The sequence below is a fragment of the Pinus tabuliformis genome, chromosome 7 (genome assembly GCF_031772625.1).
Source record: "Pinus tabuliformis cultivar Carrire ecotype Pingquan chromosome 7, CPIR1, whole genome shotgun sequence".
NCBI lineage: Eukaryota > Viridiplantae > Streptophyta > Pinopsida > Pinales > Pinaceae > Pinus > Pinus tabuliformis.
In genome coordinates this window covers 1,575,646,294-1,575,673,079 of record NC_142293.1, presented here as the reverse complement: position 1 = coordinate 1,575,673,079, position 26,786 = coordinate 1,575,646,294, and positions in this window count along the sequence as shown.

The window sequence follows — 26,786 nt, the reverse complement described above, 5'->3', positions numbered from 1 at the left end:
CATTCATAAACAATAAGATTCACAAATACAAGATCATATGGAGGAAAACTCAAAGAACTTTATTGATAGTAATGTAAGAGAGGATTACAACCCAATTGTCTGATCCAGCATCATCCTCCCAATTGTAGAAGCCCTCTTTACCTCATGAACAAGAAAATCACCCAACAATGCAATGTCTGTTCTCAACAAACCAACAACACTTCCTTACAAAATACAAAATTCCAGCCCCTACATCTCTCATATGAGAGATCCATTAATAGATGTCTTGCAAGGGTGTGAGTCATCTCTGGGTTTTTGATTAGTGTCATCCCACTGATAATTCTTGGTTCCACTTGGAGATTTCGTGATCTCTTACTCATCCTTGGGCGAATTCAGAGAGGCAAGTTTCACAGGAGAAGTTTCTAGAAGATTCCATGATCATCCACCTTGCAAACTATCTCTGCCATTTGTCTATTCTCGCTCATTGCACCCTACAAAAGGCCATTTCAGTATGCATCGCACCTGGCAAGTTAGGCAGTTAGTATGCATCGCACCTTGTCCATAGAGCAGCCTGTATGGTCCAGTTTTGGCCAGTTCTGAGCAGTTTTTCAGGTGGAACGTTTGGGAAATGATGTAATGAGATGACCATGATCCTTTAGGGTATGAAGCAACACTTTTAGGGACTTGAGGAGTCCTTAGTTTATGGACATATGAGTTTGGGTTGCAGGTCCCAAATATGTTTATAACAATCATCTAAATTATTGGGATTAAACATTAAGATAATATACCTAAGGTAACTATGTAATCCCCCTATGTACTTCAGCAATGTGTCCTATGATTGCAAATCTAAACCTAACATTAAAGACTTTTTCCTAAATTATTGGGTGTAATATTGCACATTTTGACCTTTAAGTTGTCTAAAGTTTTGCCAATTCATGATGGACTTCTACATATAAGCTAGAGGGTAGAATTGTCTTTTGGTTGCAGCAATGAAATCATTCCAAGAAATTGAGATCTTTCCGTGTTTTTTTATCTCCTCTTGGGTCTTTCATTCCCACCATACTAGTGTTGCACCCTCCATTCTCAAGGAAGCTAACTGAATCTTTATGTCATCCTCTTGAAGGTTTTGAATTCTACAATAGACCTCCAAATGATGAATCCAATTATCAAGCTTCTTTGCATTCACTTAACTATTATGCATGGGTAGCTCAAATTTAACATCAAGTTTTAAAAAAGGTGATTTACCAATTCCTTTTGAAGTATGATGATGAATATGAGTAAGGGTTGTGTTAGTGGAAGAGGGTGAAGATTCTTGTGAAGAAGATGGTGGAGAGGGTGGATGTTTGTCTCCATTTCCATTACCTCCTCCTGAAGAACCTTCTCCTTTGGGAGGTTTGAAACTTTCTCCTTGTAGCATGGTATTCCTCTCTTCATAGAGGACCTTCACCATCTCTATCATATCAAAGAAATCCTCCCTAAAGGTCTTCTCAACTTCTGTCATGTTTGTAGATTCTCCTTCATGATACATGCTCTCTAGAGTTTCAGCTACAACTTGAGGCTGAATTGGTGTTGGAGATTCTGGCAACCTTGCTCTCCTTCCCCTTGACCCAACTTCAGAGCTTCCAACTAGCTTCCCTTCTCCTCTTTTGATTTTTAACCTTGTAAGCATGACATAGACTTGCAAACAGTTAAATCCTTCTTTCACAAAGAAAAACTAGTGCTCTGATACCAAAATGATTTGATTTAGAATATTAGGTTTTTGTGCTAAGATCCTCCTCAGATTAGAAACAAAATGCTTTCATTGTGCTTAAGGATTCATAAATTTTGCAAGTGAAAAATGAGTTTTTATGTTAAATTTATGAGCAATTTTAACATAAATAAGAGACTGAACAGTAGCATAAACATATACATAACATCACCAAAAACACATCACAACAGGAAAATGATGAAGGAGCTCACCCCTCCTAGGCTACGTCTCCTTGGTCTAGGTTCTAATGGCTTGGGCCTCTCTATTATGACCGAAAGTGTAAAAATATTTGTTTAAAATGCTCAAATTCTTCTGAAACCTACTCCAATGAGTCCAGAATGTCCAAAAATTGAACCTAACCTCTTTTTTCATCCAATTTGGCCAAAAACTTAAGAAGTTATGACCTCTCCTAGTTTCTCCACAATTTGCACCAAATTCGACATCATCCTACAAATTCGCCCCATTTTCCGCTAATGGAGCAACAAACTCCTCAGATTTCAGGCAGATTTGTAGCATCATTAATTTGGTCATCAAGGCCTTAGAACCAAAATTTGGGTCATATGGGGGCCATGCGCCCAGGGACTAGCCCCGGTGCTAGCCCTCTCCCTTCGACAGTTAATATAACTCTTTGCAGGCAGTTAGGAGGAGCGGTCACATATTTTCTTGTTTGGCGATCGTGGTGGATATCACATAACCATTTGCAAGTAGGTGGGTAGTGTTCACATCGGGGGGTGGTTAAGTCCGCCCGCCCCCAACCTGATAGTTGGTAAACTTTAAATCGCACCTGAAACCATAGACTATTAAGTAACAACTTGCAAGTGGAGTGGTGAAGCATTGTCATGTGCTGTTGGAGGTCGCGGGGTCGAGCCCGGCCTTTGACCTGTCTTGCCAAAAAAAATTAATTAGTCATTAGGAGGATACATGGCAGCCTTCGACTTAGCCACGTGTCACCTCCTTATTGGCCTGAACCCAAACACATGGACCAATAGGACTTTACCAATTCAACAAAATATTCTAAGAATATTTCAGGAGTATTTTGAGAATATTCCTTTTTCCACCTAGGTAGTACGAATGCCCAGTCAACACCCCAGTCAGCCATCTGCAAAAATTTTACATGTTTCACAAAGTGAACAGATCGTGTTTCTGGGAGCATACGACGCACGAAACGGGTTACGTCAGATTCAAGATGATGAGCACTACACGGTTGTTCAGGTTCCACACCATTATGACAACTTTGATTTTTGAGCATAATTTTGAGCACCTAATTAGTTTTCTATCTCATCAACCATTTTTTTGTTTTTTCTCAACATAAAGGGTTTGAAATTCCTTGACAAGACTCAAAGCAAGGTGAATCTTCTTGAAGCTTGACTTGAATCGAGAGTTTGAGCAGAGTGTTATAATGGATATGTTTTATTATAATAGTTGAGTCTCCAACAATGATAATTTTGTCGATGTTTAATGTAGAATCTTATTTTACTCCTTCGTATACTACATAGGTCCACCTAGATATTTGAAGCTTTTCCCAAGTTACAGGAAAAGGTAATTTCTTCCTATCCTCCAAAAATAACTAGCACCCCCCTTACACCTACCACCCCTAAGTTATGTTTGGAATTATCATCAAAACAAAGATCATACATATTACAGATCCATTTGGGCACATCACTCCCATCATTTAGATCAGTAATATTAGGGCTCATCAAACCCTAATTCAGTTGCTACATGCCCTAGACAAGTCAACACTTTGAATGACTCCTTCCCTGAGAGTTTCTTCGCCTGAATCCCTCCAAAAATGCCTCCTTGAGGGACCAGTGCAGCCTTGCTTAGGGGTAAGTGCACTTCAGTGTAGGTAGGCCCATGTCAGGGTGCTTTCCAAAGCACTTAGGCCTACTTTGTCCTATACTGGGGAAGATTGAGCGAAATCCACATAGGTTTTTGGGAATATTCTTATCTTCTGGAGCCTTCTAGAAGATTCCCACACTTATCATCTCCTATGAGCTCAAAATTGGATAGGGAATGAGTTAAGTAACCTCCTATCCTCTCATCCCTTCCTCCATGGAAACTAACTCTAAGTTTTGAAGGTCATTCAATACCCTCATTTACGACCAAACCTCCTCCATTTTCCTATAAATTGAGCACTCATCTAAGTGATCAGGGCTGGACTTTGAGAAATTGTAAGTAGATACTATTGGTGTGAGGTTTAAGATTGTAAGCAAGTATTGTTATGTTGTCAAAGTGTTGTGCTTTTGATGATGTTGGTTGGAACCCTAGCTGGAAGAGTGACAATGGATGGGACTTCATGGTTGTAATTCTTCCTTCTACTTAATAAAGTTGTTTACACCTTTTCCCATATTCTTGTCTTTATGTGTGATGATTATATGTGTAAATACTTTAAATTCCATTTTCTTATAGTATATAGATCCCTTGATTTGATTGGTTTTTATCCTCTGTTTATGATTGTAGGTACTTGTTGAGCGGGTTAAGTTTGAGAAGGAGTCACAGGAACCATACAAAGGAGACAAAGGGAAAGCAAAAGATAACAAGTAGGTCCCTTGTCTTATTTATCTTCTATAGAAAAAGGTTAAGTGCTTTAAACCTGTTGTTCTAGGTGTAGCTACCCACTTAGGGAAATTGTGTTTATCCGTAGATGCAAAATTCCACATAACAAACTGGCGACTCCGCTGGGGAGAAATCATCGTTCCAAGTAGTTTACCTTCATCTTAGTACACCCTAGTTGACTTTACTTGCTTCCATTGATCTTGTTTCAGCCCTTTTCGAAGTGTTTTTTGGAAAAATTGTGCTTGAAAGCCCCTAGGATGGCCTCTCTGGCACCAGCGCAGGTTTGGTCAAGAGACAGAGCACTACATAGCACCCTTGGCTTGAGGACAGTGCTTTGAAGCACACTGTCTCCCATTCAGGGCTACGTTGATCCTCCTTAGGTCAAAAATCCCTCCTTTAACTTGATTTTTCCCAAATTTCCTTATGTTTTTGCTTGTTGAATGATCAATGATTGTCATCTCTCTAAAATCAGCTTGTGTTTCCTTTGCTAGACATACTTTGGCCTTGATTGTTTAGTGTTTCTTAAATGATTTCTTTATCACTATCAATTCTTTGTCAAAGTTAGATTATAGTCGATTAATCTTTGTTCAGAAGAAAGTTTCATAAAAGTCTTCATTTCTTTCGAAACGGAACTATCATAAAGTCTTTGTTCTTGCGAAAAAATTGATTGATTGTATGTGCATCAGTTTCCTTTTGTTCATCTTAACATTAAGGGAATTGAAAAGAAAAACTTGTATTGTCCATTGAAAAAGTCTGTGTGTGCTCGTAAGAATAGTTTAGGGAAATTGCATTAGATGTGTTCTTTGTTCTTTGTTCTTTGATTAAAAGAATATGATTGCTCTATCCCTACTAGCTAAGGTTTTCATTGTTAAAATTGAATTAAAAGGATGCTTATCATATTAGTTGCATTCTATGAGTTTCAAGGACATCACATGGTGAACCTTGAAAGGAAAATTCTTAATCAAGATCAGCTTAAAATTAACCTCAACTAACCTAATGGAGCATTGTCATCTAACACAAAACATTTAGAGGTTCTAGGCTAGAGACGTGTTCCGGTGTCGTAAAACATAGCAGTTGTCGCTAAATTGTATGCGATACATTCCGAGTGTAATACCTCATTCCACGTACATGAGTATATCATAGCTTGTCCACGTACCTTCGGGTATATAGGGCGGTGTTACAGTACATAAAGTATAAAGGAATGCTCTCATTGTGCGGTTTCGCATTAGACAACGCTAATACAGATTGGGCCTCCACGTACTTTCAAGTATATATGGGAGGACAACATTAGGTTTCTATCTATCCTTAGGTAACTGAGTCAGCTGCCTTGTACACTGTGATACACCGAACACAGCATTCGGGGAGACTGTCTGCCCGTACTTCTCGGATCGCCGGTAGGTATTATGTAGTTCACAATTGCTTGGTAAACCTTTTGCCTAGCTTACCCCTTTTTGCTTATTTCTTTTTTATAATAAAATCAATCAGCAATCGTGGAGGAACATCAACCCTTACCCCGTCGTTTGCAGAGAACAGCGAGTAAACTGCCTTTACCACTCGAAGCTACACCTATTTGGTCAAAGCGGTCTCGTTTGACTGGAACCAGTGCTTCAAAAACTTCTGATTCTTCATCTTCATTACCAGAAACACCTATACCGGTAATTATTGTGACCCCAGTTACTGGTACATCTGTTAATGAAGTGAAACCTCCACAATTACCTGAGGAAACTAGAACTGAATCTAGTGAAACGGTAACCCTAGTTGTTCAACAACAAGTTGATTCTAAACCTGAAGTTGTTCAACAAGAAATTACTTATGAACCTGGTCAACCAAAAGTTGATCCTAAACCTATCACTGTTCAATCAGAAGTTACTTCTGAACCAGAATTTGTTCAAGAAGCCCAACCTGAAATTGTTCTTTTATTAGAACACTTGGATCTGGAGGTTGAACAATTAGAAGTTATTACCATACCAAAAGAAGATCGACTAGTACATCCTCAGACATCCGTAACTGTCGAGACTTCCTCTTTACCTCAGGAACAAATACTAGAAATCTATTACGGACCTGACGGTGAAATTCTTCCACTTGGTTTGATTTCGATAGAAGAGGAACCTGAGGTAGAATCACCCAGAACTCCATTCCATTTTGGAACTGGACTTTATCTATATCCTTATACTCCTCATTTTATTGCTCCTTTTGATCTTTATTACTTTCAGACACCCATTGATTCGTTAGGAAATTTATTTGGACTTTTGACTATGGTAGAGTCAACATCCCAAACCATACCATCTGTTACGGCTACGACAGAATATTTTGTCGCAACCTCTTCAATGTTTACTACGACACCTGAGTCACACTTGTATGGTGTTTCGTTTGTCCCATTGAGTTACCAATCTTTATCTGGAACCCACTCAGGTGTTGCTTCTACCCCTTGGTCTTCATTAATGTCCTCTACTGGAATTTTATCTGGTTCTTCATTAACGAATACCAAACAGCTAGACCCATCAAGTTCATATCAAGATGGTTCATCTGGTTATTGTCCTATGTATCTTCTTTACACTAGACTAGCCCCATATGGAGAGCAATATGCACATTCTCCTTATCCTCCATTTTCCAAGAGGCAACCATATGTCGGTATGTCGTCGTCTTTAGGTCAGCTTAGAATGATTATTTGTTAGTGGCAGCCAACAATGCCCGTTCAACCTAGACTTGTGTATCCATCACAACCTATACAATCGCTCTCATCCATACCTACAACGCCTGTTGTTACAGCTTTACCACAGTCACAAGCTCAAATTGTTGTATCTCAACCTCTGCAAGATGGTCCTTCAACCTCAAACCCTCAAGTTTCAAGTTTACATATTCAGCCTTCTCAAGCAGTTTTACAACAACCACTTGTGCCTGGAGTCCAACAACCTCAAGCCAGTTTACCTTTTACTGGAATGACTTAGACTTACACCGTTTTAGTGTATTCACAACCTCATCAAGCTTACACTGGTGGGAAACAACCATTAAATCAACAATTGTTGTATCAACAACAACAGTTGCTTCAATAGCCTTGGCAACCCCAATATCAACAGCAGCAATTCCAACAATACCAACCTCAACCTAGACTTGGCCAACAAGCCTATGCTGGGTTTGGTCAGAAACAAGTTTACCCAGGTCCTGGTCAACAAGCCTATGTTGGGTTTGGACAACAGCAAATGTATCCTGGTGCTCAACAACAACCTCACACCGGATTTTCTCAGCAAACTTACCCTTATCAATGTTACCAGCAGTAGATGATTTATGTTGGTATGCAAAGGCCTTTTTCCCAATAAATTCCATCTTACCCTGGATATGCTCAACCTGACCTCAATAGACAGTTGCCTTTCATTGCAACACTTGAATTACCAAATCTAAACTGGCTCACCAATGACCCAATTCTTTATGCACCTTGGTGGTCGGTGATTCCTCATAAATTACCTTTCGATATTCTGAAATTCAATGGAAACCCTGGAGAAGACCTGTCCAACCATGTCATGACTTTTCATTCATGGTCTTCATGAAACTCCTTGAATGATGACTCTGTTAGACTACGTCTTTTCTAGAGAACACTTACTGGTCTGGCTGTGAAGTGGCACATTGAGTTACCACGAGCTTCTTTTGATAACTTTACAACCTTGGCTACCACATTTTTAACCGACTTCTAGTTACCCACACAATATGAAACTGGAACGGAACTATTAACCAACTTTAAACAGACCACTGCTACTCATATCTCTAATCATATTCATGAGTGGCATCGTTGTCATCGAATGGTTAAAACTTATGTTCCTAATCAGCTTTTCACTGAGTGGTTTATAAAATCCTTGTTGCCATCTATCGCCGAGGATGTGGTGAAAGGTGGAGTTGTCACTGAAGATAAAGTAATTGCTGGTGCCCAATATCTGCACTTTATTTACACACAGTCTGGCATGCTCTATGACAAGATCCCGAATGCACCTCGACCAACTTTCATTGTTCCTCCACCACCATCAAGTAAGGACTCTCATGCCGGCGACGGTGTGATTGGTTGTTCGAGCACACAAACAGCAGGTAGACCATCTGGTCAAACACTTGCCATTTCCAATCAAACTACAAATGCACCTGATAACACTCTTGCTTCTGAAATCAATGTCGTGTCATCTGACAAAGGCAAGAATGAAAAGCAACCAGGAAGCAAGAAGAAGGGGAAAAACAAGAAGAAACAAAATAATTCCCCTCAAGAAAAATCATCTGATTCCTCTACTTCAGCTAGGAAACCTCGTTACCCATGTTTAATCTGTAACGATGAGCACTTTACACGATATTGTCCTCACCGATCTGAAGTCTCAAAGCTTCTGAAAACTTCTAATACATTTGCAGTGTTGATTGATACTTTTCCAAAACCGGAGACAAATATGGTTGCTACAGACGATGCTTCCACTTCCCAAGTGCTTATGCTATCCGCCTCTAAGCCTAAAATTGATGTTTTGGTGTCAACATGAAGTAAAGATTATGGAAATCAACCATCATCGTCGAATAACCAGGATGATCAACCTAATCCTTCGACTTTGACTTCGTCTGATCCTATTCCACCACCTATTGCACCAGATTTAACCGCCTAAGGGAGTTGTACATAAATCAACATTTTACCCTTGAGCTCAAGCTGCACAGAACTATAACATAGTAGAAGATTTGACTCAATCACCTTCTACTATGTCAACACTCGAAGTGCTTCAAAATTGTCCCTCCCAAAAGCAGGCTTTGTTGTCAGAAATTGGCGGAGTCGATCCAAATGATTTCAATCTTGTGGTTTTCAACCATGCGGGTTATACGCCACAGTTACCAGCGCAATTAAAATTCCCGATTCAAGTAAATGCCTTGAATAAACTTATTCACTGAACCATTATTGATGAGGGGGAATCCACTTGTATTATGTCTATGAATTGCTGGAAAACACTTGGCTCACCACCTTTGTCACGTTCACCAACAACGTAAAAAGATTTTTATAGTCGCACATATACACCTTGTGGAATATTGAGTAATCTACAAATTCAACTAGGGGGAAAAACAGTAACTGTTGAAGTTGAGGTTGATGATGGTCCCCTTGACTACAACATTTTTCTAGGAAGACTGTGTGTTTATGCTATGGTTGTTATGGTTTCTACATAGTTTCGTACAATTGCATTCCCTCATAAGGGCGGAATCACAGTTATCGACCAACTTGCCTTCTTCACCTCTAGTTCATAGACTAATGGAAGCATTACATTAGTTCACATACCCCCGCTATCTCTTCAAAACATTGGTGTAGGTCTCTTCAAGGATTCTTCCCTAATGGGTACTTTTTCACTACCACCACCATCAAACTTGGCAGAAGTGGCAAAAGTTGAGACTTGCAACATGATATATTCCACTTCATCTGACTTAAGGAAGATTACCAATAGTTCTGAAGTTGATATTAATAATGAAATCATGTCACTAAGCCCCATTGAGCTTACATAGCAATCAATATTTCTGGCTTGTGCGACAAACCCAAATCCATCTTCACCAATTGTATGGGTTGATCGTTCATTAGAATATGGTACTTCTTCTGATCCTTTTTCACGTATATTTTCTACTGATGAAGGAATCATCCAGTAATGTTCACGGAAGAAGAACCATGGGAAGATTATCATCATCGTTCCCATCTTCCAAATCACATAGAAAGCGGACTGATCACCCGCAGCATTTGAGAGCTATATTTTTACGGTGCCAACACTACAAAATATGACTCAATCCTCACAAATGTGTGTTTTGTGTCAGTTCTGATCGTTTGCTCGGTTTTGTTGTGTCTAAGGAAGGAATTCAACTCGACCCACTTAAGGTTTAGGCAATTCTTGATTTGCCTCCACCTTTGAATCTACTACAGTTACAGAGACTCCAAGGGAAGGCTAACTTTCTGAGGAGGTTCATTCCCAATTATGATGAAATGGCTAAAGGATTTACTCGTCTTTTGAAAAAGGGAATACCCTTCCATTGGGATGAGGTAGCGCAAACTTCCTTTGATGCTCTTAAAGATACCTTGATTAGAGCCTCATTAATGTATTCCCCGAATTGTCAAAATGACTACTTCCTGTATCTCGCTGCTGTAGATATAACCATTGGAATGGTTTTAGTCCAAGAAGAAGATGGGATTGAAAATCTGATATATTATTTCAGCCACAATCTCAATGATACAGAAGTTAAGTACTCTTATGTTGAAAATATAGCTTTGGCTGTTGTTCAAGCGGTACAGAGATTTCGCCACTATATCCTGCTTCGAAAGACCACTATCATTTCAGATTGCAACCCTATGACATATATTTTGTCACGTCAATTGCCGGGGCGCAAATACTCAAAATGGATCATCATTTTGCAGGAATTTGATCTAGAATTGATCAAATCCAAATCAAAGAAATCTATAGTTTTTGTCGAGCTTCTTTGCGACCTTCCCTCGAAGACCATTGATTCAACATCAGAACCATCAATTCTAGATGAGTCTCTGTTCCTGATTTCGTCATCTAACCCATGGGTTTATTTCGTCATCTTCGTGATTGCTAGGAAGACCGTGGGTTTATGCTATGGCTGCTGTGGTTTCTACATACTTTCATATGATTGCATTCCCTCATAAGGGCGGAATCACAGTTATTGAAAAACACACCTTCTTCGCCTCTAGTTCACAGACTACTGGAATCATTCTGTTAGTTCACGAACCCCCGCTATCTCTTCAAAACATTGGTGTAGGTCTCCTCAAGGATTCTTCCCTAATGGGTACTTTTTCACTGCCACCACCATCAAACTTGGTGGAAGTGGCAAAATTTGAGACTTGCAACATGATATCTTCACCTTCATCTGACTTAAGGAAGATTACCAATAGTTTTGAAGTTAACAGTAATAACGAAATCATGTCGCTAAGCCCCATTGAGCTTGCATAGCAATCAATATTTATGGCTTGTGTGCAAACCCAAATCCATCTTCGCCACTTGTATGGGTAGATCGTTCATTAGAATATGGCACTTCTTCTGATCCTTTTTCATGTATATTTTCTACTGATGAAGGAATCATCCAATCAATGATCACAGAAGAAGAACCATAGGAAGATTATCATCATCGTTCCCATCTTCCAAATCACATAGAAAGCAGACTGATCACCCGCAGCATTTGAGAGCTATATTTTTATGGTGCCAACAATACAAAATACGACTCAATCCTCACAAATGTGTGTTTTTTGTCAGTTCTAGTCATTTGCTCAGTTTCGTTGTGTGTAAGGAAGGAATTTGACTCGACCCACTTAAGGTTCAGCCAATTCTTGATTTGCCTCCACCTTCAAATCTACTACAGTTACAGAGACTCCAAGGGAAGGCTAACATTTTGAGGAGGTTCATTCCCAATTATGATGAAATGGATAAAGGATTTACTCATCTTTTGAAAAAGAGGATACCCTTCCATTGGGATGAGGTAGCACAAGCTTCCTTTGATGCTCTTAAAGATACCTTGATTAGAGCCTCATTAATGTATTCCTCAAATTATCAAAACGACTACTTCCTATATCTCGCCGCTGTAGATACAACCATTGGAATGGTTTTAGTCCAAGAAGAATATGGGATTGAACATCTAATATATTATTTGATCCGCAATCTCAATGATACAGAAGTTAAGTACTCTTATGTCAAAAATCTAGCTCTGGATGTTGTTCAAGAGGTACAGAGATTTCGCCACTATATCCTGCTCCGAAAGACCAATGTAATTTCGGATTGCAACCCTATGACATATATTTTCTCACGTCAATTGTTGGGGCGCAAATACTCAAAATGGATCGTCATTTTGCAGGAATTTTATCTAGAATTCATCAAATCCAAATCAAAGAAATCTATGGTTTTTGTCGAGCTTCTTTGTGACCTTCCCTCGAAGACCATTGATTCAACATCAGAACCATCAATTCTGGATAAGTCTCTAATCTTGATTTCGTCATCTAGACCCAAACTTTCCATCCTGATACCTCTCACTCGCAACAGCGACGTATCCAATACCAAGCCAAAGATTATCTAATCATTGGTAATACCCTTTACCGTCGTGGTATCGATACAATTTTATGGAGGTGCCTCACACATGAGGAAGCCAAGAAAGTTTTGAGTGATTTCCATTCAGGTACTTGTGGTGGACACTTATATGGATATGTTATCGCACAGAGAATTCTCTGTGTTGGTTACTTCTGGCCTACCATATTCAAAGATTGCATTATTGCTGCCAGAAGCTATCATGCATGCCAGATCTATGATCGTAAAGTTAGATTACCACCTACACCACTGCATCATGTCATCGATGTTGGACCATTCGCCAAATGGGGCATTGACTTCATGACATGTAACCCCACCTCAGCCAGGGGGCATGGGTATATTATAGTTGTCATTGACTATTTCACAAAATGGGTCGAGGAAATTCCTACATTAAACAATAGTGACGAGACGGCTGCACTTTTATTTTTCAACCACATGGTTGCCCAGTTTGGTGTACCACAGGCTATAGTTACAGATCATGGGTCACATTTTCGCAATCACATGATGACTGAGTTGACTACCAAGTTAGGAATTTCACATGATAGTTCTACTCCTTATTATCAGCAAGCTAATGGACAAGTTGAGGCCATCAACAAAGTCTTGAATCGAATGCTTCAAAGAATGATAGGGGTTCATATATGAAACTGGAATTTAATCTTGTACTTTGCTTTGTGGGCATATCGAACCTCGGTTAGGAATGCAACTGGATTCACACCCTTTCAATTGGTGTATGGTCTGGAGGCAATGTTGGTGATACAATGTGAAATTTCATCTCTCAAACTCGCGATTGACCTGTTACCTGACACTTCTGATGAAGAAGCGCATTTCTTAGAACTCATCCATTTGGATGAAACCCGTCATGAAGCTGCATTGGATAACGAAGCACATAAGAAACAAATCAAGGCGCAATACGACAGAAATGTCAAGCCTCGCGTTTTCTCAAAAGGAGACCTGGTTTTGCTTTATGATCAGGAAGCTAATAAACTAGGAGCAGGGAAATTTGAACCACTATGGATGGGCCCTTACATTGTTAAGCGTGTTTTGGCAAAAGGTGCCTATGAGTTGGTGGATTATGATGGAATTCCATTGTTGCAGCCCTGAAACGAGCTATACCTCAAATGTTACTATGCTTAATTGAGTGTAGTAAAATCACTGTATACATGCTTTAATTGCATGTGTGTGTGTCAGCGTGTCTTTTAGAATTTTTTATGTGGTTAAGTAATCCACTTCGCATTTGTTGCAGATGTCGAAATCTTTGGAACCATTTGTTGGTTATGCCGATGGTGCTAGTCGTAGTACGTAGAACCTATCTTCTGTAGCATGGACCATTTTCGCTCCAAGTGGCGATTTAGTGAGTTCTCAAGGGATTTTTATCGGTCTTTCTAAGAATAATATCGCTGAGTATAGCACGTTGATCGAACTTCTCTCTGATTCCATTTCACTTGGCATTCGCCGAATCATCGTTAGGCTAGACTCACAATTCATCATATTGCAACTAACAAACGTTTATACCGTCTAAAACCCAACAATTCTTCGTATGTTCCTTAGAGTTCGTATTTTGGAAAGAAATTTTGAGTACATTCAATATCAACATATTTCCAGAAACTTTAGCACATTAACTGACTCATTAGCTAACTATGTGTTAAACAGACATTTGCGACACATGTAAAAGTAAATTTTTAATTCACATCATTAGTTGAATAGGATTTCACATAACCATGTATAAAACTCTGAAAGTAAAAATATATAGATGTTTTAAAGTTTTTACAAAATTTGTGTCCAAGACATGTTTGGTCATCTGACCTAAAAACTCAAAATGCATACAAAAAATATCCTAAGTAGACCTAGTGATGCTCATGATAACAGGTCACAGCCTGAGCTATCATGGCAAGAGCTGCATCCAATGGCCCAGAACACCAATAGTATGGCGCTGCAAACTCATAGGTAACTCCTCAATCTGGAAATCCAAAATACCAAAGATTAATCCCTCTACATGATCCTGCAACTTTGCTAGTGTCTCGGCCAAATCCAAATCCTAGAGAACTGCTCTCCCAACATTTCTCTGCGCTGGTCAACCTGCCTCATGTCGGTGTCTCATATTTCGAACAGTACCAACATCTATATGCATGAGAACGATTTTATTTTAGTCTTGGAAACATCAAAAACACAAAAACATGTAGAAACTTAAAAAACAAAAACATTTGGTCAAAAAAAATTTACCTGTAGCACCCCATTGGACGCCCACTAGTAAACTCAACTCTGGATCTCCACGAAAATCCATACCTGCGTATGGATGCTCCTCAATGAAAATGTGTTGTTAATCAAGCCAACTCAAGAATACAGTAGAAAATGTAATTGATGACTGACTAGCATGTCTAGCCATAAATTCGACCCACCTCTGCATCTGTGGATCTCTATGACCAGCTACATCCAGTGTTACATGGTGAAGTTGCATCAATGGCATTCTCTCTAAGATAAAAGTGATTAAGAGCAATCCATAGCTAAAAGTATTCGTCTTACCGCTCTTTACCTTTGTCAGCTACTCTTTCAGTGGAGAAAGTACGGCCTCACACCAGTTGAATAAAGTTGGCTCAAGACACTCAAGTGCATATTGCATGTATGATCTGTTCGCTAAATGAAGTGTCACACTGCCTACCAACTTTGCGATGGTGAAAAGGATTATTCTCAAAGGCAAGTCACGAATATATTTGATGATTATCTTTCCATCTTTGCTAGGTTGTGTACCTGGCCGACAGAATTGTCGAACATAGTCCCTCATTGATTCCCCTCCACAAGAAGAACCTGGAAGAGAAATGGGGGCACGTCTCAATAACCCTGTAAGAAATAAACATCATCGATCATAATAGGGACCACTCTGTCCCTTATGTGAAAAGCCTGATCCGTTGGATCCCATGCATGAACTAGGAATTGCAATAGTTCTTATTGTTGCCTCATTCCGGACAACCTAAAGTATTTGAGCAACCCACAGTTTTTTAGGGCCTCAACTGTACCCGGATCATTTAGGGAAACCATGTATTTTTTTCATGCTCTCTTTCTCACCAAGTAATAGACATTCTAATTCGATGAAACCCTGAAATCAAACCATAAGCTTATTTAGGATCCATTTCATGCAAAAAAACTGGAGAAATTTTGGGCCAAACAGGTGAAACCAGTTTGTGAAACTCGCCTGGCGCAGCCCAGGCAAGGAGATAGTGCACTGCAGTACAGCTACCCTTCTGTTTGGGTGCTCCCCAGTGCAGTTTTCGACATGGAAGGTTGCACCAATCCCAGGGTGAAATATTCTAACCCCATGGGCCTTGAAAACCCTAAAAACTTGCATGAAACTGTAAAAGAATGACATGAAAAGAAAGAGGAGGGGTAGATCTTCTACCTGTTCCAGACAACACGATAAATGATCCACGGAATCTCTTGCAATCAGTTGCTAAAGATTGAGGTAAAAAACAGATCCAAAGAACAAAATGAATGGTAAATATCAAATGGTGAAAATAATATGGTAAATTCTCATTTTATGTTTATTTTAAGATCATTAAATGAGTAAAATTTAATATTTACCTATTTTTACCAATGAAACATGTATGTTTGATCCATTTGGTGTTGCTTTAAACAGATTTACAACTGACTTACATAATTTGACGTGAACGATCGCGAATTGTACTTTGACCATAGAGCATAATTTTATCTCTTTTTCGAGCTCCATTAAACATCGAAAAAGGAACCCCCTTGGAGTCCTCACTAAGCTCATTTCAAACTCTCGAAATATGAAAAGATTTCCAAGTGCTTGTCCTTTTCATCTCATTAATGGATTGGAAATGACATCTACCCTGTATAATTTTAACCCTTTTTCGGACTGAGATAGATTATTTACGAAGAAGGAATACATTGATTGAACATGGTCGATAGATTTACTCTCGTATTTCTTTACACTTTTTCGGAATTAAGAGACAAATTTATGAAAAATAACTTGTGGATTTTTCTTTTTTTCCCTTTTCAAACTCTCTAAACATGAAAAGGATTGAGTTATCATTGTCGTGAAACTCGTTAAAACATCAAATAGTGACAAACTTGTCCATCATGACAAGACTGAGTTTCACCTTTGCTAGACTCGTTAAAACATCACATAGTGATGGATTCACCTGAAGGGTGGAATTATACAACAAGCATATGTTACCCTCCTCAATCTTGATAAAAATAAAGAGGTATTAGTCAGCAATGACTGGGGAAAATGGGAAAAGGGGTAAACCACTTTATGGCAGCAGGTCGCTCTTGAACATGACACTTTCACTTCATCATTGTGACTATATGGGCTGGGTTATATGCTTAATGATCATCATACCTTGGCCTATCATACCATCCATTACTTTGGTTTTGGGTCAATGTTGCTAATTCATTTAGTGTCACCGATATGTTCAAGAGAAGTCACTCAGTTAAATTCATCCTTTGCAATACTCATAAACCTTCATTTTCATGACCAACATTCCTAAACCTTGTGTCATCAATCACATTTCATCTCCAAAAATCATTACACTCATTTCGTGTCATCGATGTGGGATACATCAAGGCCCTCATGGAAATGGTCATACATGAATGACTTACTTAACGCAGTTGAATCCCAGAATGATATCTAATATAATGCACTGCGTAAACCCCCATACTTAGAGTCACTTCTTGTCAACGTCAGCACATTATCCAAGAAGTTGACTTAGAAACACCCTTTCAGTACCTTGAGCCTTGCATACATCAATGGCAAGTTTCTCGCTTCTTGCAATAGGTTGACATCATTGGCCTTTGACCAAAAGAATTTGTGTGGTGTTTGACATCAAAACATCCATTCACACCATGTAGAATGTACTACAGTACCTTGAGGATCATTATCATTATTGGTGATTTCTCTTGTGTCTGTTAACAACTTACATCATTGGCTAGTAATCAGATGATGTCTTCCCATGTTCGACTTCAAATCACATATTCACATGGTTAGACTCATACTTGAGCAAACGATTGAACGAGATAGAAGAACCCAGATCTAGTTTCATCCATCCGGGCTGCGATTTCAGGAAATTACCAAATCATCCATACGATGGCTTTACACTGATGGTCATCCCATCATGGGTCTATATCTGTAGGCAATTTTCTATGTACTTGTAATGAAAGTTTATATGATGAGCAGGGGTGTGTATTCCCTCAGCAATTCATGAAAAAATCAAAATATCATGATATTATGTATTTTAATCGATGCAAGTCACCATCTGATTCGAAACCTCCTCTTCACATCGTAAAGCATATCACTCAACATTAACATTTTCAACTTCATGCTTTAGGGGGCAGATGTTATAGATCCATTTGGACACATCACTCCCATCATTCAGATTAGTACTATTAGGGCTCATAAAACCCTAATTCAATTGCTACGTTCCCTAGACAAGTCATCACTTTGAATGACTCCTTCCCTGAGAGTTACTTCACCTGAAGCCCTCTAGAAATGCCTCCTTGAGGGACCAACGTAGCCTTGGTCAGGGATAAGTGTGCTTCAGTGCAAGTAGGCACATGTCAGGGTGCTTTCTAAAGAATTTAAGCCCACTTTGACCTGTGTTGGGCGAGATTGAGTGAAATCTAGATAGGGTTCTGGGAATATTCTTATCCTCTGGAGCCTTCTAGAGGATTCCCACACTTATCATCTCCTATGAGCTCGAAATTGGATAGGGAATGAGTTAAGTAACCTCATATCCTCTCATCCCTTCCTCCATGGAAACTAACTCCAAGTTTGGAAGGCCATTCAATACCCTCATTTATGACCAAACCTCCTCCATTTTCCTATAAATTGAGCACTCATCTAAGTGATCAGGGGCTGGACTTTGAGAATTTGTCAGGAGATATTGTTGGTGTGAGATTTGAGATTGTAAGCAAGTATTATTATGTTGCCAGAGTGTCGTGCTTTTGATGTGATGTTGGTTGGAACCCAAGCTGGAAGAGTGACAATAGATCTGACTTCATGGTTATAATTCTTCCTTCTACTTAAAAAAAGTTGTTTACACCTTTTCCGATATTCTTGTCTTTATGTGTGATAATTATATGTGTAAATGCTTTCGATTCCATTTTCTTATAGTAGATAGATATCTTGCTTTGATTGTTTTTTGTCCTCTGTTTATGATTGCAGGTACTTTTCAAGCTGGTTAAGTTTGAGAAGGAGCGACGGGAACCATACAAAGGAGACAAAGGGAAAGCGAAAGACAACAATTAGGTCCCTTTTCTTATTTATCTTCTATAGAAAAAAGTTAAGCGCTTTAAATCTGTTGTTCTAGGTGTAGCTACCCACCTAGGGAAATTTTGTTTATCTGTAGATGCAAAATTCCACATAACGATACCTTTGTTGGGATCTTAGCTAGAGATCAAACTCTTTAGGAGGTATCCTTAGTTGCCAAATATTGAAGAAGAGATACATGGAATAGTGATTTTTAGGTTAAATTTGGCGAACCAATTCTCTTCTTATGGATCTAAATTTTGTGAACGAGATATTATGAATATCTTTGTGTTATGGTGTTTAGTAAGCAAGGTGGTGACTCTTTCCACTACAATAATTGGATAGGAATGAATCTCTTGAAAGATAGCTATGTTATGTTCTAGATATATTTGCCAACATATGAAGTTGGGGAGAGCTAGCCATAGTCTCTTAAAAAGGGGATTTCCTTAAAAGGATCCTATGTATGAGCTAGGCCAAGAATCAAAGAATTTAATGATATGTGAGGACCATTATATTCTTGGAGGTTGACCTTTTAAAGATGTTGTCCAAACTTGATTGGTAATATTACAAGTCAAAAATAAATGGGAGATGGATTCATTATTTTCAATACAAAAAGCACAAATTTAAGGACCTTAGATGCCTATTTTATGATATTTTTAGCTATGAGGAGGTTTTTATGGGAAAGAATCCAACATAAGATATTTATTTTGGGGATCCAATTTGTGTGCCAAATTTATTTCCAAGTTCCAAATTTAGAATTAAGACCATCAACGTCAAGGAGATTTATATCCATTGCACATTGTATAGCCCAAATTTCCTCATCCTCCAGAGTCTTCATCACTTTTGTGACTTGGAGAAAACCTCGATTATTTTGAAGAAGGGAGGTGTATAGATTATTACAAATATAGGGGGAATTTCCAAAATTCCATCCAATCCAATCTTCACTAGATGCCTAGTTTGAGATATCAAAAAGGGATTTATTCTCATTATTTACCACCCAATCTTGAACAAGAAGAAGGGACTAAATGAACCTCAATGGTGGCTGACCAAGAAAACTTTGTTCCTAGAAATCAATCTACAACCCATAAGCAAGAATCCACATGATTTGAGAATTAATTAGAGGGAGAGAAATAGCTAGAAGTCTCTAAATATGAGAACCCATTTTGGCATTGGGAGAACACCAAGCAACACCTTTTTTCTCCTCTGAGATATTTTTTAATGAAGGACTTACTTCCACATGTCATTCTACTACGTGATTATGTGCTAGAGAAGTTTGGTCCCTAGGGTCATGTTCATTAAGGAAGGATCTTTGATGACTAGCCCTCCATGACACTTTGAAGTGTGAACCAATCCCCAATTTACCAAGTGGTATCTCTTTGTTTTTGCATTCCCTCCTTTCCAAAGGAATTTTTGGATATCTTGAGAAATTACAATTTTTAATTCAATTGGCATCAACAGTTATGAGAATTGAAAAATGAGGAGAGTTGAAAGCATAGATTTTAAAATGATTGCCTTTGAGATCCATCGCATAATTGAAAAATTGTCGACGTGTTTCAAACCATCTAAAGTGGTTCATCATTAGGACGAAATAGATGAAGAGATTATCATATGACATGGATCTAAAAAGAGATAGGTTGAACGCAAAGAAAAGAAGAAAATAAACAAGCAAAGAGATATTAGTCGTTACAAAAATAATAATAAAATACATTATAAAAAGTCAAATAATAATAATAATTCAAACTAATAAAAATAAATAAGTTTAATAATAAGGAGAATAAAGAAAGAGTGAAGGGATAAATAATTAAATATTAAATAAATAGAGCAAACTAAAGATTAAAAGAAAAAAAAAAGTAATAATAATAGGATAAAACAAAATTAAAAAGTAATAGTAACATTAAATAAAATAATACCCCTATTGACGGTGTTGGACCCACCAACATTCAGGGAATCTCCTCGATATGAGTCGCAATCATACCTCACACCATTTGTTGTAGGAGTACCATCCGGTATAAAGGCATGGTTGCCAAATCCTTAAATATATTGCTTGGCTCTAGCTTTTAGCACAAGAGAGTGATGGGATGGTGGATTCAAAAAGCAAGGGGAGTGTGCCTAGTGAGTGTGAATTGCAATTGTGTCAAGGTTCTTCTACTACAAGGGGGAAGAGAAAAGTGAGCCTCTAAGTGAGAGGTAATAGTACCACCCAAGAAGAGACACACATGAACCAGAAGGACCCATCTAACATCCAGCAGAATAGTCCGTCGAGGTTCTTCTACTGCAAGGGGGGAGAGAAAAGTGAGCCTCTAAGTGAGTGGTAATAGTACCACCCAGGAAGAGACACACATGAATCAGAACGACCCGTCTAACATCCAGCAGAATAGTCCATAACAGATGTGATGGTTGTTACAACCAACAAACAAGGAAATATTTTTCTAGTATCCCGCAGAATAGTCCATCACGATGGGACAATGATAACAACCATTACAGCACATTCTCAATAACCAAAATAGTTCATCTATCTTAGTATAATAGTTCATCTATCTTAGTACATGTGAAATCAAACATGAAATACAAACGTCCACAGAATAGTCTTACAAACATTCATAATCCATGCATGAAGACATGTTGGCCTTAAAAGGCTTTTGTTATTAAGAAAAAGTTCCAAGACACATGTTTACAATGTACATCACTAGCCCCAGTAGTGAGACGTTGGAGCCACTCCTTACTCCTCAAAGAACTAGTTGATCTCTCTAATGCCTTGTGGGAAGATCCAAGGTGAAAATTCATTTTCTCATACAATGAGGGCGTATATATAACCAAGGGGTGATGCTTCCACCTTGTGACTCTTTGACTACCCTCATGATTGTTCAACTTCCTATGACTTTTCAACTTACATGACTCTTCATATCATGTGTGTCCTTTGGACTTCCACTTTACAATACAATTTATTACAATATACATGGTCCACAATAGTGATGTGGCATATGATAACTCATGAAACGACTTGACATGACACTGCTGACATGGACTGGCTTGATGGTGTGGTGATGTCAAGTCACAGTTGTTTTTGAGTGCTAGATGTCTTCTTGCATGTAATTTCTCTTCTCCTACACATAGCTTGGTGATGTGGGGTTTTCAATTATCTTAATTTTTGGATGGTGGTTGCAAACTTGTGTCCCTTAGCTTCCTCTTTATAGATCCACTTGTAATTTCAGCTGCAAGAGAGTCTTTAGGCATGATTCCCTCCTCCTTCTCTTTCTTAATCATCTCGCCATGACTTGATAGTGTACCTGTTCCTGGAATTCACTAATGATGGGACGACATCAATCCGAAAACTCCATAGTATAAGATGATGAATTATTATCCATGAACTGAGCCCGGGATAAGTCACAAATTGGGAGAAAGGGCCTAGTGCGCAGTCCCAATAGACAGGGAGAGAGATTTTTCACTAAGACTGCGCTGTGCGTAGCTCAGGCTTGACTGAGGAACTTTTCTACACAATCCTCACTGAGGAGAAAAATTGTGCAGTGCGCACTGAGGGACATAATTGCGTAGTTAAAGTAGGAAGTTTTTGTTGCAAGATGGAGCCTTTGGAGGACAGATTGTGTGTTTTCAAGAAGCAAGGGGGATTGGGCAACGAAGAGGCCTGAAGGACAGATCTGCACAGTTTTTGAAAGAAGTGAGCTACGGCTGAGGGAAGGGCATTGTAGGAAGCATATGTGCAGTTTTGGAGTCCAAGGGAGGTTGGGCTCTCTATGCATTATGCAATTCTAGTAGTAAAGGGAAAAGCTTGAAAGTTGATGGTGTGAAGTTCGCAGTTCAAGGCAGATTGGGAGGCACAACTGCGCAATTCTGGAGGTCAATGGAGGTTGCTAGACTCTGTAATTGTGTAGAACAACATCCCTAGAGGACAGTGACTGTACACTATGTAGTTTCAGGAAGTATGGTCAAATCCAAGAGGGCTGAGACTCCGCAGTGCTAAGGTCATTCAAGGCCCAGTGAAGCTAGGTTGCCTGGTCATGAAGATTTTTGAAAATGGATAAGTGCGGGAAGAGAGATAGACTTGCGATGAACTTGAATTGTGATCACACACTTAGCATAACTTGATGACACGCCAATGTAGATCATCAGAACACACAAGCAAAGAATTCCCCTTTGTGTGACTTCCTCATGGCAAGATGCAACAAGTGCGACAATTAAGATAGACTTTGGGACAATCGTGACGAAACTTGTGATACAACACTTAAGACTTTGTGTATGGATGTGACAGATGTTTACATGGTTAGGAAAACTCATATACACAAGGACCGGCCTTCGAAACCAGCAGAAAAGGCTTGCAAACATTATATAACAGTCAAGCATGCCAAAAGACGACAGTTAATCCAATAAGCAAAAGGGGTCAAAGAACTTCAAGAAGGCTCATGAAATGAGCTTGATTGTTTGCAACAATCAAGGAAAAGACCATGGAATTTTGAAATTTGAGTGCACGCCAAAATTTTGGAGGTGTTGTAGCAACTACAACAACCCCACACATACACACACACACACACACACACACACACACACACATATATGTGAAAATAGGGTGAAAAAATAAAAAATAATATTAATAAGATTCATCACCGTGTTGGATTTAACCATAGCACATCCCACTACAAGAATTTATTTTTTATTTTAATAAGGGAAACTAAGACAGGCGAGGGAAGGGCTTGATAAAAATATGAATTCCTATATAGTGGAAAATGGACTAGACTTCTTGAATTGGAAGGCACGCGACTCTAAATAGGTCGACCTGTGATTGACTTTTGATATTCCAAGTGTAGAGGTGGCTCTTTTCTTTGTTGAATAGCCCACTAGAGGCATTTAGCAAACTTTGGGGAATTGTCTTGAACATGGATTCCGTAGTTGCCAAAGCTCCTCTTAGTAGTAGAGTTTCATCAAAAAATTGAACATGATTGATGCTTTTGAATCCACAGAAAATTCTAATGCACAAAAGATGTCGTGTCAACCTTTAATATTCAAATTATGTGACTCAATGATTTAGCCAACATAATATATAGAAGGGAAGAGAGTGGGGATCCTTGACATATACATCTTGTAGCTTTAAAGAATTCTGCAAATCTATCATTCACCATGGAAGAGATCCAAAGACTACCTACCTATACATGCAAAGATCCAATTGATTATGCCTTCTCCAAATCCATTTTTAAAAGTTATGACAAAGACCAATTTTATTACATGTTCAATCTCACAATTCTTACCATTTAATTTAAAATGCTAGATAGATTAAACATGAAGGGGGTCACATTATTTGAAGATATTTTTACTTTTGTTTTATAATTTATACTTTTTCATCTAACACGATTGGAAAACAATTTCCATATTAAATCTGACAATGCTTACAATTTAATTTAGAGATGAAATGTGAAGTAGTCATGTTACTTGAATAAATTTGTATATTTGTTTCATAGTTTATGTTTTTTCATTTAATATGATTGAAAATGCATGTTATTACTATTAAATTTGTTTTATTATATATATATATATATATACACACACACAGACATACGTGTATATTATAATAATTAAATTTATTTTATATATAATTTTTTTACATTTAGTTTAAATTGTTACAAGTTAGATTTTTTTAAATATAAGTTTAATTTTAAAGATTACATTTTATAGTAAAAGTTAACGATTGACATTATTTATTATTCATAAATTATTTACAAAGGATTTTTTTTTTTTTAATCAACCTTTTCTATTAATTCAGAAGAAGAGTATATCATGCATTACACCTATTCAAAATATCAGAGGCCTCACTCCTACTGGATTTATTGGGCCTTAAGTACAAACAAAACAACATAGATAGTAACTATTCAAAGCAGAAACACCAAAGATTTATGTCCCAAAATGCCAAAAATTATCCAAAAAGCAAAAGATGCCCCAAAATCATAATTTATTCAGCCACATTACTGAAATACGGGTTGTTAGGTGTGCCACCTCCAGGACGTCGAAAATCCTCATGCACATGTGATTCCATATGATTCATCTTCCCTTCAAAAGCATCCATTCACTCCTGAAATAGCTTTTGGCCTCTATGAAAGGATATTTTCCTATCCAAGATGTGCCATTGATTGTGTTATATATCCTGCAAGAAACTCATTATGTCATTATGATCATGCTGCCTATCTCTTGCATGTTGCTCTAACGTCGATGTCACTACTCGGATTTGGGCCTCCAAAGATTTAAAGGGTGGTGGAAGGTCCAAATTCCATCATCATCAAGTTGAGTTGTCGGGTGAGAAACACCCTCCCCACGGTTTCCCAACCCCCATTTGGGCCTCCCTCTTTGTGGAAACATTGTAGGATCCCAAGGAGCTCTCCGAGACCCCCACGACAAATGTTTAGAACCAACTACTTAGAGTACACTGGACTACCCACCCAAAGCAACAACAAAAAATAACACTTCACTAGTGGCTTCTCACCATATAATACAACGACCAATTCTACATTGTTCCCGAACAAGCCACCTATCACCACTCTCATTATTGAATTTACGAAGTGAACTATTTATGGCATTAACAATTTCTTACAACAAACTTACTTGACATGCAACACCCTGGCCAAAAGGAATATACTTCCAAACTGACCCACATCCCCCACTGACTAACACATTATGCTTCCAAACACCAAACATGCAGCAAAAGAATCCTCACCTCCCAGAAACATACAAAATATTGAAAACAACACCCAACTCTCCTATGAATCGAATTGACCACAAAAAGAGGACCCCCATGTCCTCCAACAATGCACACAATTGCCTATAGCCTCCACCCAACTATTATCACTCCCCCACCAAAACAGAGACCATTGCAACTGAGAATATATAGAAAAAATATCAGACAAGTAGACAGAACAAAGGGGAGGTTTACTTCCTAGAGAATCCCACTAAACAAAGACCTGAAGACGCTAACCTCCCTCCCGCCAACCTTCCCCACCAATAATGTGTTCACCAGAGGAGAATGCGAGCCGGGATCCTAGATGGTCCATTCTTTGAATTTGTTGCTTATGGGTTATTAAAACTTCCATGGTGGTGGACCATTGTGTTTCTAATTGTGGATGTTATATCTGAAGGAGGACCATTCATTCTACAAATTAGAGATATTTTCAAAGTGAGAATGATGGATTCCCTTATTACATGTCTACAAGGGGTCTGCCATTTTCACTCGTTAATCCTTGAGACTCACTTCACACAAAGAAGATATTGTTACTTCATGCCATTTTGAATATGACCACAATTAAGATGAATAGAGGGATAGGTCTAAAAAAAGAATCCAATTCAAATTATTCCTCATTTGAAACAACTAGGAAGATAGGTTCGAGAGAAAAATTCATAGTTTGTATAGAGTCTCAAATCCACCATATTCACTAAATATGAGGCAGAAGAGGATGAAAATCATGTGTCTGACAAGAACGTTATATCACATGTAGGAAACAACAAATTTGATCAGAAATTGTTCTCTTCCTCCCCATCAACCAATAAGAATATTAGTGAAATGACAACCACATGAGCGTATTTGACATCATTGTAATGATCTATGTGCTTGATTTTATAATAAAATATATACTCAAGTATTCCTGATGTGAGAGGTACCTTTCTTAATGTGAAGGGTGAGGGAGAAGTGTGCAAATTTGATATAGAGACATACACATATTTTTGAATATTTTCATTTGTCCACGCATGTGCCAAATTCAAAGAATTGGGGAACTCATTTACACTTAGGGTGTGTTATAGCTCCAAATCTCACTTTTGATGTTTGTGATGTTGCACTCATGGCCTAGGGCAACCCCTCCTTCCAGACCTAGTCCAAATATTTAAAAGACAGTGTTTTATTCCCTATACGTGACATTGCCCTGAGCTAAACGCGTGTGTACGCAGGTCTGTGTATACCCAACCCGTGTATATGTCTTAAAACACTTAAAAAAAAATAAAACTCCTTAATTTCGGGCGGAGATCGCAGGTTTTACCTGTTGATTACCTATTAGTGCCCGTGGCCCAACTGTTCCCAACGAATTCCCAACTAAAAAACTACTTTGGGAGAAGTATAAAAGGCTTCAATGGGAAGGCCTAAAGGAGGAGAGGAGATAGAGAAAGATCACTCTGCTGAGAT